Here is a 15968-nt window from a genome sequence, read left to right as displayed (position 1 = left end):
CCGTGCACCAGCAGAAGAAAACTAATGTCCCTCTCCCACAGGCTTAACGCGCAGCATTATGGATGTCATCCCGATCAGCTCAGTCTGAATTCTCCCTGTCTCCAAGTGTAAACTGAGTCCCCTGCCTTGGCCTGAAGAGTATCTGCTACACGGGACAGTTCATGTTAGCCCACAGTCAAATGGTTGGTGCAATTCCGTTCTCTCCCAGGGCTCCTAGATGGAAGTTTCCAGCCTCAACCTGGCTTCTGACTTCCAGGCCATTTGGCCCTATGCTCTCACTGGCCCCTCAAATGTCACAGGCCTACAATCACCACAACAAGAGCGAGTATTTGCACAGCCCTTACATATTCATGCACATATAAAAACTATTCTGATCCTCATGTCCCCACGAGGCAAGCACTATTAGGATTCCCATTTTACTGATGAAGAAACTGAGGCTGAGAGGTGAAGTGAATTGCAGAAGGTCATGCACACAGCCAGTATGACTAAGGTAGTGACTGAGGCTGGATTCCAAGTCAGGTCTGATTCCAGGCCTGGTGCACTAACCATTGTGCTGCCCTTTTTTCCCTAAATCTGCTTCTCCTGCTGACTTCACTGTCTCTGCTTGTGGCATTGTTTGGACTCCCATGCTCAAGCCCTTGGATTTCTCTGGGCCCTCTCAAATCCAGTGGATTTTGCCCCTGTACCCTCTCTGGCATCTGCTGCTTCTTTTTCATTCTCACTACAATCATCAGCCTACTGCTGGCCCTAATTTCCACTGCCCTGGACCACTGGAATAATGTCTGCCAGGCTTGCCCCCTCTCCCCCCCCCCCGGGCCAGCTCTAATCCCTCTTTCGTTGGCGGGCCGTCTGCCCCCCACCCAGTGCTCCGGGAGGGCAAGGCCCCGGTTTTGCTTTTCTTGGCACCCCAGGGGCTTAGCACAGTGCCTGGTGCATATTCTGTGCTCCATGGGTGTGTGTTGCCAGGCTGACAGGCTCACACTGGAGAGGTGGCCCACCTCACCGCATGGCGAATGTGGAAATGTTTTACACGTGTCTGTATCGTCGATCTCAAGGAGTGTGGGTGGCAGGGGGGAAGGAAGGGGAGAGGGAGAGGCTCTGGAACTCAGACTTAAGAACAAGAATGATGACAATTCTTGTTTACCTGTAACTGAGAAAATGCCCAATGAAGAGTAAATGTATGAAAAAGAAGAGCCTGGCAGGAGAGAAAAGAAAGAGCCGAGTGGCAAGTGGGGGCAAGGGGCGCTGCCAGGGCAGTGATGGCCGGTGGCCATGGAGTGCCAAGTGACCCAGGGGAAGGTCTCCGGGATGTGTGTTCGGAGGCCTGTGGGAGAACATGGATGGACCAGAACGGCGCCGGATGAGAAGGCAAGGATGGGCTGCCATCTGCCCTGCTGCAGGGAGGGCCCACGTGGATGAGATCACGGAGCCATTGAAGCCTTGATGGCGTTCTCTAAATAAACAGCTAAATGCCGCAAAGGGACAAAGATGGGCTAACGGGAAATGAGGCTTTACAAACTCAATTTGGACCTACCCTGTGAGCTAATTACACACGGCTCTGATGCTGGCAGGGTGCCAGCAATCATCTCGTCTAAGTTATTGTCGGCCCACAGCTTTCCTGGCCTTGTGTTCCACCCAGTGAGAAGAACGTGGAGCCCTTCCACTGGCCAGGCCTTCCCCACGCAGCATTCCCAGACTTTGGGCCACCCTGCCTCAGGCCTGACAGCTAGCTGCCTGTGACGTGAGCCTGGCCCATACCCTAGGCTGTTTTCTCCTGGGTGTTTTCTCTCAGCCATGTGGGGAGCAGGAAGTGGTAAACCCCAGCAAAGAAGGGCCCTCATTTCCAGCCTGTGGAGGGAAGCAAGGCTTTGCTTGTTTTCCAGTCTCCCCACGTGTGGTTGGAGGTTGCCATGGTAGAATCTGGCTGTCATAATCAAACCCTGCCCTCCCTTATTCACTCTCAGTGAACTGAAGGTTCATGAATCCGTCAGCTCCCTGAAGGCAGAGACTGTTATTTTGGGGGGCTTCAGTCATCCTTGGCACCCAGCCCCGGACCTTACACATAGTAGGTGCTTCATAACAAATTGGCTGATGAGCAAATCTTACATCCAAAAAAGTATTCGCTGTGTGAACCTGAGCAAGTCACATAAGCCTCAGGCTCCTCATCTATAAAATGGAGCAATAATAGTACCTACCTTTTATCTTAGGAATGCCCAGAAGGCTCATGCGTGCTGGAAAGGACTTTGAGACTCTTAAGGCTAAAGAAATGGGAGTTCGTAACGCAGTTCCTTCAGATTTGGGCTACAGGAAGCCTTTGCTGCTCCCCCTTCATTCTGGGCCTACCCTCTGCTTAGCACCCACGCTGTATTCTGCCTACAACTTGTGGGGGCCTGGCTGCTTGCAGGCTGTCTTCCCCGTCAGACTGGAAGCTAGCTTCTCAGGGCAGGGGCTGCCTTTAGCTTTTCCTGGTATCATCCCCAGGCTTACTTACCCTGGGCAAGAGATGAACGGGGGTGGGGTGGGGGGATGGGGGAGGACAAGGCTGCCTGCTTCCCCTGTGTCTGAGAATAGGGGATGTTGGGAATGGGGGTTGGGAATGCCTAAAGACAGCGGGATAGAAAATAGAAAGAAAAGTAGCTGGGGCAATCTGGGGTGGAGAGAGACTAGGAGAAGGTGGGCTTTGGGGCTCAGGGCTTCTGCCCTTCCTGTCAATGAAGATTAAGAAGACTGGCATGCAAGAAGAAGAGGGGGCCAGTGGAGACTCAGGCTCCATTTCCGGCCTGATGGCTCACTGACTATGAGTCATTTCACCTCTCTGAGACTTGGTTTCCCCATTTGTAATGCCTGCACTACCTCCCTCCCTCCCTCTCAGGATCGGTCTAAGCCTTCAAGTGTTGGGCAAACACTAACAGAGAGGACCAGAGAAGAGGAAGAGATTGGCCAAATCACAGGGCCCAGCTGTTTCCCACTTATGGAGAGACAAGGTCAATGGGACCCCCAGAGCTTTCCCTGGGGTTCTGGGGCTTGAGCCTTTGACCAGGAGGGGATGGCACTGAATCCCACTTGGGGGCCCACCAAAAGTGGACTCTGGAGGGGGTCCTGTGGAGGCGGGTTGTTTTTTTTAGCCATCTCATAAAATGCTTTGTGGCGACACATCCACCCTGGGAGACTAGCTGATCCTGGCCTCCTCTGACAACAGCCAATATAGTAAGGATGCCTCAGGCCAATGGGTCTGTGGGCGTCATTGAGGAGCGGCTACCACGCTGATGGAGAGGATAAAGGCAGCTGAGGCCCCTTCTGCTGAGGACCAGTAACATGCGGAAAGCTCAAGGAACTGTTCCAAGAAATGGAAGGCAATGCCACCAGGTGCACAGAGATCATGGGAGTACAAGGAAGGCTTAGGAGGCAAAGTGCACTAGCCATTGGGAAGACCAGAGAAGGCTTTAATTGTGCCTCCTGAGCTGAGGGACAAATGAAGATAAGGACTGGGAGAAGCAGGGATGAGGAGGGAGGAAAGACATGCCAGGCATGGGGGCAGCATTGTGCAAATATTTGGAGGTAGGAGATGAAGTACTGAGTATAGAGAACGACTAGCTATCCATTTGGGCTGGAAGGGGGCCTCTAATGGCCACCCATCTTTGGCCTCTTATCTTGCTATTCCACCTGGGATGGTAGCTAGAACCACTGAATATTTTTTTTATCATGTTCACTTAAGCCATAAGCATGGCACCCAACGGAGTCATAGATACCGACTCACACACTTACTGCACACATACATTCACAGAAAGGGGGGTGCCTAGGCCTTCGTCTCCTCCTCGGTGAGGCAGGTCCTTGGGACAGATGCCCTGGAAAGAAGTCTCCACGTGGGTAGGGCTGAGAGGATCAAGGGGCAGGCTTCTCTGACCTCCTGTCCAGGGACTGCAGCAGTGGCTGCCGCCTCCAAGGCCCCACAGTGAAGGCGACGAGCCTCACTCCTTCCCTCTGCCTCTCCTCTTCACCTGGGCCAAAGGGGGAAAGGAAAGCAGAAGGGGGCCAGATGGAACTCTAATCCCAAGTTGGCAGCCCATTTCTCTCCATTCTTTTAGGGGGCTGGGAGAGGGCAGGCTGTGTTCCCTCATTCTGGGGAAATGAAACTCTTACCTATAGAGCCTTTGTAGGGCCTGTCACCAGGTGATAAGGAGTTAGGCCCAGAAGGGCCCTTGGAGGTCATCTCAGCCCACCTTCTTATTGAAAATGGAGGAAACCGAGACCCAGAGAGAGGAAGGGACTTGCCCAAGGTCACAAAGGTAGTAATGGGTCAGAGTGTGAACCCAGGTTCTGACTTTGAATCCATTGTTCTTGTCATGGCAGCACACTGATTCTCCTGGGCCAGTTGCATTGTGGGAAAGTTCCCCAGGCCCCTGAACCTTTCTCTCACCTATGACCTATGCCTTGTCCCATCTGAGAAAGCAGACCCTGCCCAGGCACATCACAGCCTCCAGTACCCTCCACAAAGGCTCCTCAATCTTCCTCAATGCCCCAGGAATCTCAGCTGCTCTGTTGCTGTGGTCTCCTTGTCAAGCCAAGGCCTCATGGTGGTGGTTGGGTATTTGTGTGGCTCTGTGTGTACGTGTCCCTTCCACCTCCTCCTCAGAGACACCAGCATGTGCATCGTGGGTGTCTGGAGGAGGCTCTGCCACCCCCACTGTGTGTTTGCCGAGTCTGGAAATACCAGGCTCTTGCTACAGCCTATGCGGCCAGTGCAGAAGAGGGAGCTTTCTAGTGTGGGTGCATGGTCATGACGTCAGGAACACCCTGAGTAGCTCCAGCTTCCTCTCCGTGGCAGGCCTGAGTCACCCCCAGCAGCCCAGGTCCTGGGGGCACAGCCACTGCAGATGCTGCCTTTGGGCAAGACTGGCCCCTCCTTGGGTTACCACAGACGACTCTCAGCAACTTTCTCTATTACAGATAGCCTGTCTGGGCAGGAAGTGGGGACGTGCCAGCGGCCTCCTGGCAGCCATTACAAGGTAGCCAGGTCCAGCCCGGCCTCCCTGAAGCTGGCCAGGCCTCCTTCCCAACTTAGGCTTCCCAGATGCAGAGCTCGTGCCTGTGCTCCATGTCTGCAGGCTCTCAAGACTCTGAAAAGGGAACGCTGACAGAAAAGCGCCCAGACTGTTTGCCTTCTTTGACCAGACTTCACTACAGGACCCAGAGGCACCCTGAGGAGGTCACAGAAAGAGAGGTCCAAAGACATTGCCAGATTCAGAGCAGGACTTGTTACCAGTGTAGCAAAGCAACTAGAACAAAGTGGGCGCCCATCAGCTGGGAAAGGCTGTGGGAATGGGGTGGAAGAAAGGGCAGCTGGAGGAAGTCAGAGAACACATGGACCACACCTGCCCTGACCTCGGCGGGCAGCCATTTGGGCATGCCCAATGCCAACACTCCTCTCTACCTTGCCTTCCCTCTGAGTCTGTGCCGGCTTTTCACCCAGCCCTCCAACTCCATTCCTACTTCCCACATGGGCCCGCCTTTGGCCAAGGTAAAAATTCACAAATGTTAGAAGAGGATCGAGAGGCAGTGTAGTGTACTGGATAGACAGCCAGCCTCAAGACTAGGAAGACCTGAGTTCAAGTTCTGCCTCTGTCACCTCCTAGCTGTGTGAGCCTGGACAAGTCATTTAAGGTTTCAGTGTTCTAGGCAGTTCTCTAAGACTCCAAGTGGCAGAGAAAGTGCCCCAAAAGATCTAGAGGTCTTGGTAGACTTCAAGTTCAATAAGTCAGTTTGTGAATGGATAGCCAAGTAAGTTCATGTGATCTTAGACTGCAGGGAAAGGGATGTATTGTGCACATTGGTTGTTGGACCACATTGGCAGTATTGGACCACATCTTAGGAATGGCATTGGCAAGCTGGAGAGCAGCTGGGAGAAGTTGGACAGAATGGGGAGGGGACTGAAGTCACCAGAACACAGGATGAAGGGCTGCAAGGTTAGCTTTGAAAGGAGGTGGGGGTCACGACAGCAAAGGCTAGATGGCCACCCATCGGAGTGTTTGTAAATACAGAGCTCCATCATGGGCATGGGTTGGACTCAGCAATCCCAAAGGTCTTTTCTGCCTCTGCGATTCTGTAATTCATCACCAGTCCCTATTATTACAACAGCTCAACTCACACGTCTGCTGTGAAGATCAGATGTAGAAGAAACCAGTTCAGGGGAGACAAAGGATAGACTCAGATGTCAGTGGAGATGAAACCCAATGAAGAACAAGTCATAACAACAGTTCATAATGATGTGAAAGGGATGGCAAGGAGGAAACAACATACCTGACCTTCTGGGATGCAGCTGGAGCAGATTTCAGAGGAAGCCCAGTAACCCTAGAGCTGGCAAAACAGAAAAGGAGAGCATTAGTGAATTGAATGGGCACTGAAAAGATTCGACGTCCAACCAAGAAACCCAAGAGAAGCCCCAAAGCGGAAATCGAAAGGTAGAGGTTTAAGTAAGTCACTGACAAATCTTTAAGAGATTGCCTCGTGAGAAACCTTTAGCCAACCAGATTAAAATGATGGCAGGGACTGGCTTCTTAGAAAACAGATGCTAACCATTGGTTTTACTTGCAATTGAAAAGAAGTACTAAAAAATAAATACATTGAATTGAATGATGAGATGTGACAGCAAAAACAAAAGAGATGATAGAGGATCAACTGTTGAAAAAATAGTGTGTTCTGCACCATTTTCAACTAAGAGGTAGTTCCTGTAGGTGGAAGAAGGCAAGGAGTTGGGTATGCAGAAGAATAGGCAGGGAGGAGACACTGGCAGATGTACAAAGACAGTCTGACACCAGGCATATGGTGGTCTGCCTGTCATGGCACCCTTAGGGATTATAAGGAATCTCCAGGCATCCCGTAGTCAGATGCCTTCCCTACTGACTCCTCCTTTCAACTCCAAAGGGAAGGTTTTCCTATAAGAAAGAATCTTCCTATAAGGGTCTGGAGGGAAGGCAGAGAGCAGTGTAGACAAGACATAACATTTGCATGTCCCCATGTGTTCATTAACCATCCCCATCAGCATCAGGACTTCTTCCCGATCATGTTGATCAGAGGATGAGATCTAGAACTTGGTCTAATCCTGTCATTTGGCAGAGGAGGAAACTTAGGTACAGGGATGTGAAATGACTTGCCCAAAGTCATACCTGCTTAAGGCAAGATGACCAAGAGTACTAGAGAGCTCAGAACTCTACGTGCTTTTGTGACAGAATGTAAAATGGCTATTGAGTGAGTAAGCACTAGAGTGAGGAAGGGAAGAGAGAGAACAGAGCGCAGGTCCAATCTGAGTGCATCCAAAGTAGGAGGAAGGTAGTGGGAGCAAATGAGAAGAGCAGGTACCTTGGGGTGGCTCCTTAGAGCCAACTGCAGGGTGTAAGGGGAGCTGATTGAAGAGTAGTGGGTGATCCTATCATACTCCTGACTTTTGTGCCCAAATCCATCAATATCTGGGGGAGTGTGTTGATGATGAAACCCAGGCAGATGCGAAGATCAGATTGGCGCTGTTCTTTAAAAAATATTGCCATCAAAGCATACTATTTTCTATTTATTTTTGAGTGTGTGGATGCCTTTTTACTTTTTACTTTTGGTTTTATATGAATGTTCTCTCACAACGTGCCCAATGAGGAAATATGTTTTGCATGATAACATATGTACAACCTAGATTGAAATGCTTACCCTTGGGGGCAGATGGGTGGCTCAGTGGATGGAGAGCAGGCCCAGAGATAGGAGGTCCTGGGTTCTAATTTGGCCTCAGACATTTCCCAGCTGTGTGACCCTGGGCATGTCACTTCACCCCCACTGCCTTGCCCTTACCACTCTTCTGCCTTGGAACCAAAACACAGTATTGATTCCAAGATGGAAGGTGAGGGCTTAAAAAAATGCTGACCATCTTAGACAGGGGAAATGCAGGAAGGGAGACAATTTGGATCCCCTCACTTTGGAAAACACGATTTAAAAATTGTTACTGTGTGTCACTGGGAAGAAAGAAAATATTCGATTATTTAAAAAATAAGTTCCATAGAAGTCTTTTGTTTCTCAAGCACAGTCATTTTGAAAACTAGACACTCTGGCCCAAACGAACCCTTCCTTCTAACCTAGAAAAAGCTAAACCGATGCCGTATACAACATGTAGTACCGGCAGTGCTCCACCTCTCTGTGACAAAGGAGGCAGCTTCTCCATCCCTTCTGGGGGGCCAGAGTTGGTTATCAGCTCCTCAGCATTTGGCTTTTGGGCTCCTTTTCATCCGTGTTATCGTGGCCATTGTGTATTCAGTAAATGGGGCCCTGAAGCTATTGCGGGGGCATAGTGCCTTAGAAAAGCACACAGTCACATCATTTTTGTTCCGTAGTATTTTTATTTCTATTGTTAACTCTTTCCCAGGAACATTTGGATTTGACTCAGGAAGCCCCAGCAGCCCTTCTGTGTTGGAAGCCCCTCTTCTGCCATCTTCTATCCCTTTCCTGGCCATTCATAGACGCCATCTACGTGTCCTGGAATTCCTCAGATTTGTCACCAACGTGTGCTACAACAACACACCAGGACGGTTTGTGGAGCTGTTTCCCAATCGATGGTCATCCTCTTCATGTCTGACTTTGGGGATCATGTGGGACCTTTCATTGAACTCCCCCCCAAATGAGTGATTGACACAGTTCCGAGTTCCCCACACAGGAAGAGAAAGAAGTCACTGGACCCAGGAGCTGGTCACGAGCAGGAAGCATTTGATTTGTGTGTAAAGCGACTCCCTGCCTCTGGATTTCCCAAGAACCATGTGCATCTCCAAGAGCAATGAGGAAGTCCCGCAGCGGCAGAAACTGAAAGGTAACTAGCCTGGGTCCGAGATTAGTAACATCCCAGGGCTCCCCAGCGGTGATTATTCCCCGGGTTTCACAGGGGTCTGAACAGAAGGCAAGTGGGGAAAAGGGCAGCTGCGATCACCAGGTGGGTAGCACTTGCTCCAAAGAGCTGGGGGACACATTGAGCAGAGCCAAGGCCTATCTCCTTTATCTGGCTGGGTGTGAATGCCAGCTGAGGCTCCTCCCTGGGGCCCTGTGGTCCTCATTAGTGCAAGTTCACCATACTGAGGGGCCCTAGCATGGGGCTCTCTGGTCATCTTGCTGCCAGGGGCAATGGTGCTCAGAGGCCACACCGGCCGTCCACTCTGAGCAAGAACCTTCCCTACATTTCCCACAAGTAAGCAGCCAAACTTCGCTTGCACACTTCCAGCAAGGGGGAACCCACCACCTCCAGGGGGGGCCCATGCCACTCTGAGACAGCTCTCATTGGGAACAAGTTTCTTCTTGTATCATACCCAAAGCTGCCATGTGGCCTCCCTCCCTGTGCAGGGTCAGTTTATCCCCAAGGGAGCTCATTTAGCTCCTGAACCTGGTTGACTTAGGTGGCTGGGTTCAGTGGATCCCAGCCAGTGGATGAACATCAGGAGGGCATGGCCTTACTCCTGGGACCTTGAAGAAGCTGTCAGGCTTCTTGCCTCTGGGGATCCTCAAATGCCTGCTCGAACTCTAGTCCTGGTCATACTTTGGCAATACTAGACAGATCTGGTGTCACCCGCTAGGTTCAAGAAGCTTTTAATAAGCTTATCAGGGAGCAGACACAAATACTCTGGGGCAGGGGAAGTCTTCACAACTCAGTTCTATAGATAGCTGACTCTGAAACAGGAAACTTGGCACCGGTCCTGGGTTCCACTGCATTTCTCCAGCAGACTGGCCAGGCACTAATGGATTCTGCTGGATGAACCCGTTACTCCTGGATGAGTTGTTGTGTGGTGTATGGCCTATAGTGTCAATTGCTAGTCCAAGCCAGACACCCCCAGTTCCATCAACCAATTTCCTATGGCACCATATCTAGCCAACCCTGTACCAGCTGAGTCACATCAGTCCACATGTGTCCCAGCCTTTCCATGTCTCTTTTAAAACCTGGCATCCACATTCCCCAATTGACAGGCCTCGAATAGGCAGTTTTCACAGGATGAAATCAAAACTATTAATAAGCACATGAAAAAGTGTTCTAAATCTCTTATAATCAGAGAGATGCAAATTAAAACAACTCTGAGGTATCACCTCACACCTAGCAGATTGGCTAACATAACAGCTACGGAAAGTAATGAATGCTGGAGGGGATGTGGCAAAGTAGGGACACTAATTCATTGCTGCTGGAGTTGTGAATTGATCCAACCATTCTGGAGGGCAATTTGGAACTAGGCCCAAAGGGCGCTAAAAGACTGTCTGCCCTTTGACCCAGCCATAGCACTGCTGAGTTTGTACCCCAAAGAGATCATAAGGAAAAAGACTTGTACAAGAATATTCATAGCTGTGCTCTTTGTGGTGGAAAATGAGGGGATGCCCTTCAATTGGGGAATGGCTTAACACATTGTGGTATATGTTGGTGATGGAATACTATTGTGCTCAAAGGAATGATGAACTGGAGGAATGCCATGTGAACTGGAACAACCTCCAGAGACTGATGCAGAGTGAGAGGAGCAGAACCAGGAGAACATTGTACACAGAGACGGATACACTGTGGCACAATCAAATGTAACAGAACCAGGAGAACATTGTACACAGAGACGGATACACTGTGGCACAATCAAATGTAACAGAACCAAGAGAACATTGTACACAGAGATGGATACACTGTGGCACAATCAAATGTAACAGAACCAGGAGAACATTGTACACAGAGATGGATACACTGTGGCACAATCAAATGTAACAGAACCAGGAGAACATTGTACACAGAGACGGGATACACTATGGCACAATCAAACAAAATGGACTTCTCTACCAGCAGCAATGCTGTGATCCAGGACAATTCAGAGGGACTTGTGAGAAAGAACACTGTCCACATCCAGAGAAAGAATTGTGGGAGCAGAAACCCAGATGAAAAACAACTGCTTGATCACATGGGTTGATGGGGACATGACTGGGGATGGAGACTCAGCCTAGTGCAAACATCAATAATATGGAAATAGGTCTTGATCAAGGACACATTTTATGTAAAACCCTGTGGAATTGCGTGTCGGCTATGGGAAGGGGTGGAGGGAGGGAAGGAGGGAAAGAACATGAATCATAGAACCATGGCAAAATATTCTAAATTAATTAATAAATAAATAACATTTAAAAAATGTAACGGACTTTGCTACTAGCATTAATGCAATGACCCAGAACAATCCAGAGGACCTTATGAGAAAGAACACTCTCCAAATTCAGAGGAAGAACTGTGGAAACAGAAATGCATTAGAAAACATAGGATTGATCACGTAGTGTGATAGGGATATGATTAGGGTTTTGATGTTAAAGGATCGCTCTACTGCAGATATGAATAAAATGGAAATAGGTTTTGAACAATGATACATGTATAAACCAGTGGAACTGCTTGTCGGATTTGGGAGGGGGGAGGGAAGATCTTGGGGTAGGATCATGAATCATGTAACTATGGAAAAATATGCTAAATAAAGAAAGGAAAAAAAACTTGGCACCCAGAACTGCAACCCAGTCTTCCAGTTGTGATCTTGCCAGAGGTCCTTGCTCTGGTCATTTTACTACCACAAGGGCAGCTTTCTCAGATGTCATGCTACCCAACTGATTCCTGTAGAGTTTGTAGTCCATTCAAATCCCAAACGTCCTGGACTTACGCAGTTGATTTTTAAAAATTCTCCCTACAGGATGAAATAAACTAACCATCCTCTTCTCTGTAGCATTCCAAGCATATTCACATCTATGAAATATAAATGACTGTATGGATACTGTGTCTCCAAGCATAAGGTTATACCAATGAGGCTTGTGAATGTAACCTTGACCTGGCCATGCGGCCCTTGGCTAAGACAAACTCATTAACATGCTCAGACTTAATTCCCCGGGAAAGCACCAAGGTTTGCAATCTACACGCCCAAAGGTGTTCCCTCTACCTTGCCACCCAATCTTAATTGTCTATACTTTGTGATGTGGTTACTATGTGCTTGGGAGTTCCGCCCACCCAAGCAGGACAGGAATAAATTCAGAGGCAATCCCATGAACTTCCTCTTGGCCTTTCTCCCTTCCATGGAGCTCCACTGGGCTCCTCAATGACTATATCTCTCTCCGAGGCTGTAACCATCTGGGCCTGCATTCCCTATCTTAATCTCCTCATCCACCTTTGTGTTCCTTTGTACTCATACTCTCCTATCAAAGGGAGTATCATAGGGATTGCCTGCCCTATTCAAACACTGACTTGTCCGAGTCTTTCATTTCTACCCTGGTTCTCGGTTCCTACCTCTCCTCGGGTCCCATCACAAAGGTGAGCCCCTTCCCTTGTGGGACCCTGCTGGTCAGGGAAGTCCATTAAGGAAAAAACCCCACATTCTCCTAGAATGGTAACTCAGGGGAAGTTGCAGACATTGGCCACTCAGATTTTGCAAGATATTGGACTAAAAATCCATAGAAGTACATCATGGACTAGATGGAGAGGAGTGAACTGAGTGACTGTATGATCAAGTTGGCTGGATGAATGAGGAAATTCAAAGAATGCTAATTAACTGATTAATATCAACCTAGAGAAATGTCCCAGGGCTTCACCCTGACTAGTAATTACCAATGACTTGGAATATTGACTATTGGCATGAGCCACTTTGTTCCACACTGTTGAGAACTTTGGGGATCCTGACTCTACCATTTGTCACTTTACTGATCCTTCCCAGCTTTGTATCGAGTTCCAAATGAAGTGATGAAGGGTCTGGAAAGCTAGGCTGAGGGCTTGATGAGATAAGTTGAAGGGAACCATTGTGGATTCTTGTGCAGGGAAATGACATGATGAAGTTGGTTTTTTAGGAAGAGTGGCCTGACAACAGCAGGCAGGTGGATCAGACAGGGACCAGGATTGGGACAAGGAAATGATTCGTCAGAAAAAATGTTGTGACCTGTTCAGAGCAGCACTTTTGGTGGTAGGGAAAAACTAGAAATCAGCGATGTACCCATCACTTGGACAATGGAGGAACAAGTTGTGGTATTTGAATGTCAGGGAGGATTACTGAACCATACTCATCCATGATCTCATCCACAGTGACACAGATCTGAGCTCATCCCTACCTGCCTGTCTCGTATACCTCTTGTCTCCCCACTCCTAAAGGTTTGCACCAAGTAGGTCTTCCTCACTTTTTCTAGACACTGTGAGGGTACCGATGAACATTCTAGCTATCCATCTCCCATCCTTTGCTCTCTCAACATGATCAGCTCTTTTCTTTTTGTTATACATGCTGTGGATGACACTCTTAACTTTCATTCTTTTTTACTTATAGGTTGCAGCCTGCTCATCTCCACCATAAGCCTTTCCATTGTCTGCTGTGTGAAGATGCCCGTCTTTGGCTCATTAGGGACAGGAGTGTTTTGGGTCTCATTGCCATACTACAACATATGGCAAATGTTTGTATTGAGCAATGCTGTTGGGAGAAATTTTGGGTCAGTAAAAAGGGCTTTGCAATTTTGTAAAAGGGCTTTTACAATCACTGACCTCACAGGGCCACTATGAAGATCAAATGTATAAGAAAAATACTAATTGGTTCGAAAAGTACAAACAAAAAACCCAAACCTCAATTCAAAGTCATGTACATGTTGGTTCCCCCATTAGACTAGAAGCTCCTTGAGAGCAGGGACTGTCTTTTGCCTCTTTTTGATATCTCCAGAGCTGAGTACAATGCCTGGAACATTGTTGTTGTTGTTCGGTAGTCTTCAGTTGTGTCTGAATCTTCATGACCCCATTTGGGATTTTTTTGGCAAAGATACTAGAGTGATTTGCCATTTTCTTCTCCAGCTCATTTTACAGAGGAGGAAAATTGAGGCAAATAGGGTGAAATGACTTACTGGGGTCACATATCTAGTAAGTGTTTGAGGCCATATATGAACTCAGGTCTTTCTGACTCCATGCCTGGCAGTCTATCCACTGTGCCACCTAACTGCCCTGGCACATAGTAGGCTTTTAATAAATGCTAGTTGTTTGACTATTGGACAAACTAATGATTTTCTATTTTAACTTGGTATTGAGTTTGACAACCATCGCTCTCTACTTGGCAATTCAATCAGATGTTTGCTGGTGAATGTATTTTCCAAGCTCTTTCAGCCCCCTTGTTGTACTCATGAATTGATATTGGCTTAACTGCTTTTGGATGAAATTATTAAAACTGGTGTTGATGTCATTTCTGTTGTCCATTTCTCTTTCTCTAAATTTTCGACAGCTTATTTAAACAATTTAAGGTTAAATCTTCTTAATTGTATACCATATCTTTTTTCTTCTTATTCTTCCTTCTTATTTATTATAAACTCTTATCTTAACCGTGATGAGTTGGAGCATAGAAAACTATTTCAGAGATAATTCCCGCATCTCACCCATTAAAATGTCGTTGATCTCACTCTTCATATGTTGTTTTTTGTGCCACCATGTCTGGAGCCTCTCAATTTTTTTTTGAAGAAAATATCCATGACATAGAGGCCCGAGGCTTTTGCATAATCTACAAATCTTGACCCTCTGTTATTTCTTTCCTTTTAAACGAGTTTGTAATTATTAAAAAAAAGTAGAATTGTTTGTCCAGGTCAGCCTCTCCAAAACTTACCCCGTTATGTAGTAACTGTTTGCACTTGCCATGCTGTTCTGACTGCCTGGGAATATGGGATATTCTTCACTAGGAGCTCACTGCTTTGGGGGTGATGGATTTAGGGCTCCCCTTTGAGCTAGGACATGCTTCTGGCAACAAGAATTGCCAGAAGGTCCGGGAGGTCTCTGTCCAAGAAGGAAGTCTTTGGTACCGGTCATGATCAAGCACCCAAAGTATCAGAAGACACCGTTCATGAGGCCCAGCCCCAAGTGGGTGATTTGACAAGTTTCACTGGAGAGTCGAGGATCACAACTACTGTTTTATTCTGTTATGCTGAAAATTCTCTGGAGATTATATAGTGGCATTATATAAGAAAGCCAGCTGAACAGAGAAAAGGCACACGATCACATGGTCAGTTGCCTAGCTAATCTGAGTTTGCTAGCCAAGAGACTGCTGCTACCTCAATCCCCAACTTAATTTTTAATTTTCATGCAGAACCCACTTCCCCATTGACCACTGTTGTAAGAGCAAATGCATACAAAACATGGACGTGAAAGATAGTCTGCTTTTGATGTGCAGCCATCTGATTCCAACATTCTTTCTGTGGAGGTGGATGGCATTCCCATCATCATTCTTCCCCAGTTGTCCCAGATCATTGCACTGCTGAGAGCAGCCAAGTTTTCCCAGCTGTTGCCTTTACCGTGTGCAACAGTCTTTGGGTTCTGCTTATTTTGCTCTGCATCAGCTCGTACAGCTATTTCCAGCTTTTCCCGAACTCATCCTTCTAACACAATTGTATTCCATCACCAACATGCACCATAAGCTGTTCATCCATTCCCCAGCTGATGGGCACCCCCCCCCAGTGTCCAGTTCTTTGCTGCCACAAAAAAGGCTGCTACCAAGGTTTTTATACCAAAATGTCCTTCCCCCTTTAGATGACCTCTTTGGGATACAGACCTAGCCGTGGTAGACCTGGATCAAAGGGTCTGCAGTTTCATAGCCCTTTGGGCAAAGTTCCAAATTGCCCTCCAGAATGGTCTCCATCCCCAGTTAATAACCTGGCGATGATGCCGCTCCCTCTGGGTCTCAGTCCCGGGCCAGGAGACACACAGGACAAGATTCCAGGGAGCTGGGGGATTCTTCTTACACAGATAAAGCCTCAGGCCTCATTCCGGGCCCAATCAAAGGATGGGGGGGGGCGGAGATCAAATGGATTTTCAAAACTTTCCATTTAGAAAGGAAAGAGGGGCAGAGATTCATGTTAGTCACTCAGTTCTCTAAACAGGGTAGATGGTGTGCACAGGCTGCTTGGGGAAGGGTGCAGCAGAGTCACACTCCTCTCTGGAGACAAGGGACATTACAGACGAGGTC

At 48.0% G+C, this 15968-nt stretch overlaps 1 protein-coding gene across 3 annotated transcripts in view; it reads right to left on the bottom strand.

Moving 5' to 3' along the window:
* Positions 1-15968, bottom strand: part of RRAGB (Ras related GTP binding B) — a 119570-nt gene that overhangs the window by 72161 nt on the left and 31441 nt on the right. For 2 of the 3 annotated variants that reach the window (XM_056808732.1, XM_056808729.1), the window contains exon 2: positions 6298-6354. The gene's annotated coding sequence lies outside the window, so the exon portion shown is untranslated. The remainder of the gene's footprint in view (positions 1-6297; positions 6355-15968) is intronic. The other variant, XM_056808730.1, reaches the window with a different exon arrangement.

Source organism: Monodelphis domestica, chromosome X (assembly GCF_027887165.1).
Source record: "Monodelphis domestica isolate mMonDom1 chromosome X, mMonDom1.pri, whole genome shotgun sequence".
In the NCBI taxonomy this organism is placed as follows: Eukaryota; Metazoa; Chordata; class Mammalia; order Didelphimorphia; family Didelphidae; genus Monodelphis; species Monodelphis domestica.
The sequence above is the reverse complement of the archived record's forward strand: the minus strand, read 5'-3'. Positions and strand labels throughout refer to the sequence as shown.